Source organism: Cupressus sempervirens, chromosome 5, assembly GCF_028749045.1.
Source record: "Cupressus sempervirens isolate cs-2001-9-10 chromosome 5, ASM2874904v1, whole genome shotgun sequence".
Classification (NCBI taxonomy): Eukaryota; Viridiplantae; Streptophyta; class Pinopsida; order Cupressales; family Cupressaceae; genus Cupressus; species Cupressus sempervirens.
In genome coordinates, this window is record NC_143122.1 from 891,017,188 (window position 1) to 891,020,308 (window position 3,121).

Consider the following 3,121-nt stretch of genomic DNA (forward strand, 5'->3'; position numbering starts at 1 on the left):
GCGAAGATTTGTTTGGCCTCTCTAATTGGATCTTGGATCCAGTGTCTTGATTACGAAGGTATCCCTTTTCGATGCAGAAAGTGCCACAAGACCGGTCACCTTGCTGCTCCTCTGAAAAACCTAGACAGAAGAAGTCTCCTTGGTGGAAGAATGTGTCGAATGATCATTACACTATCCTCAAAGCCCCCTCTGTTGGGGATGGTGACTCTCCTTAGGACTCTTTGGTGGCTGCCACGACTGTTGTCTCAAATGGCTCTCTTGTGGCCCCTTCTTTGGAGACCTCCTCTGTTCTACCCTTGTCTACGAATGTCTCCCTTGCAGATGATTCTTCGGTGGAGGAGTTTGTTGTTCCTCGTGGTCCTATTGGGGGCCAGGACCCTGTTCCCTCTCTTGGCCCCGCCCTTGTTCTGGACTTTCCTCCTGTTTCAGTGGGGGGCCAATTGGCTTTGGGTTCTTCTAGGGAGATTGTTGTTTTCTCGAATTCTCTTGGGTTCCATTGTTCTGTTTCTTTTGGAGATCGGATTGCTGAAGCAACTAAGGTGGAGGATAGTTGGAATGCAGTAAAAAGAAAGAAAACTAGGCCATCTGCTCCTTAAAAATGAATCTTCGATCATGCAAGGGAAGCTCTAAATCAAAGGGCAAATCGTGATGTATCTGGCCCTGCCTCCTAGCTGGATCTTTTCTTTTGGCTGGTGACTAGCTTTTTGTCACCATGGTTACCCTTAGATTGGGGGGTGACTAGTTCTACATTTATTTATTGTACCTTTTGTTTATGCACTCATTGAAAACTTTAGGCTTGTACAAGGTTTCAAGCACCCTTCAAACCCTGTTTTAGTTAATCAAAAACATTATTTCATCACCCTAGGATAGTACTCTTTGGTCGATTGCTATTCTTATTGTGCTTATATTAATGCTTTTAATATAAGGTGTACAACCCCTCCCCACTACAGATTTGAACTTTTGACCTCTTACAAGAGCACAAGTTCTCTACCATCCACAATTGGCAAAGTATCAATTCATTTTTCACTTTCTGTATCATTCAAAGAATATGATATTAACATTATTTCATCATCCTAGGGCAAATAATTTGGATTATTGTCATCCTTCATCTTTGCTCCAGGCCTTTAAATCTATTCATCTCAAGGTTTGATGAATGGAGAAACTAACCTTGCCTAGTTTTTGTGTGTGCGTGTCATCATTTACAATTTGATGAAGCAAATTATGTCATGCCCTTACACATCAACAACAATGATTTTAAGTGATTGTCACTGTTTTTGCACCAATAGACTCAACAAGACTTTGCATAAAAGCATGCAAATCAAAAGCCAACTAATGTTGTCAATCTTCAAATGTATAGCTATGGAAATAGCATGCAAATAAGCTCAAAATGTAAAATCATAAAGTTCACCCCACATGCAATATTCTGATATGTGCAGTTCTCTACCACTGAGTGGAACTTCGCTTCTTTGTGTAATGTGGAATACTATTGGTTATTGTCGTGACCGGCACTCATTGTATTCTCTAATAGCCACGGTGAATTGTAACTCCTTGCATGTGTGCCATACAGTGCCCATTGCTTATTTTATTGCACTTGAACTCCAAATTTAACATTAATCTAAATTGCAAAAAGTATAAAACATATAGTTACAATGAAAATTGACACCAATTGATTTAAACTTGAAAAGGATGCCATCCGTGCAGTCCAATGTGGTCTTCAGCTGACAAAGAACTACATATTTAACTTTGATCTACATTACACATTATATAACACCATAACGTTAAAATGCCAAAAATAATACAACGATTGATTTCAGCATAAAAGGTACCACACATGCAGTAACATACAGCCATTCAATTTATCACCAGCTCCTGATTATGGTTTCATGAGTTATATGTTACAGCACATTGCATTTTTATGTTGTGAAATCCATTCTTTAATTTTTTGCGACTTTAATGTAATTTTGTACTACCAACCTCATGTGTCAGTCACCTTGTTTGACAATTTGATGACATAATTCTTTATGATACAAGTAAAGATCGAGCACATTTTCTGTATTACAGAAAAGTTAAATATGAGAAATGCCAAAATACATAATGTTCAGTAGAATCCAACTCCACTAAATAATGAGACATGCACTGATAGGCCATACAATTCACCTTCTATGTAAAATTATTTTGCGAGGCCCATTTAGATATAGCCTAAAATTTGATAAAATCTGGCGAATTTGCATGGCACCTGATGTAGATTCAGGTTTCTCAAAATTGACCTCAAGAAGGCAACTTCTAGAGGTGTATTAAAAAGATTAAATCATTAAGCAATTTTTTTCATATCTACTACAAAATTACATTGGCTTTACAAAAAATAAAAGAATGCATAGATTGAGAGGACAAAATTAGAAAATTCTCTCTGCACTACGTCTCATGCCAAGCCAACTTCCTAAAAATACATTTGATATATTCCCGAATAAAATATTCTGGTCGGCCACAGTTAGGGGTCAGAACGATCTTGGTGCTTGAAACTTGAAATGCAGCAGACGACCTTAGACATAAAGCAAACATTGACAAATCAGGAGAATGTGTTGCTATAAAGGATTTCCCAAAACATGCACCAAGTTCTCCTATACACTAATGTACATACCAGGCATATCACTGAGAGAAGCAACAAAGATATGATACGATAATTCCAATTTTCTCCTCATGCTCATCATGAAATATCTATAGGGTACAAAGCAACACCGTTGCGAGCAGCTTGAATGCGACCCCATCTACCTAACCGAGGCTCCTGTTTAAGAAATTTCCAATTAGATAATTAGTGCTTGCTCTAACTGTTGATTTTAATGATTGATAAAACAACTTGAATTGTAATATATGAAGGAATCCGTACAAAATTCAAAATGAAAAGATATGCAGATGAATGTGAAAAATTGTACATTTAGCATTGGTTTGTAGCTATAAATCAACAAGCAAGGAAGCAAAAGTATAGGAGCAAATAGGATTTATTGAAACCAGAGCCCTCCCTTTCCCAAAGACATGTAACACCATATCCAGTACATTTAGTTTGGATATGTAATAACTTGTTAAATGTATTGGATGTAGTATCACCAAAAAAATCAAGCCATGA

At 37.3% G+C, this 3,121-nt stretch overlaps 1 long non-coding RNA gene across 1 annotated transcript; it reads right to left on the bottom strand.

The window, feature by feature from the left end:
• Positions 1-2,434: 2,434 nt before the first annotated feature.
• On the bottom strand, positions 2,435-2,782 carry LOC149558788 (uncharacterized). The gene is made up of 2 exons (XR_016365076.1): positions 2,639-2,782; positions 2,435-2,539 (listed from the first exon to the last, which is right to left on the bottom strand). It is a non-coding gene; the product is annotated as an uncharacterized LOC149558788 (long non-coding RNA).
• Positions 2,783-3,121: the final 339 nt, after the last annotated feature.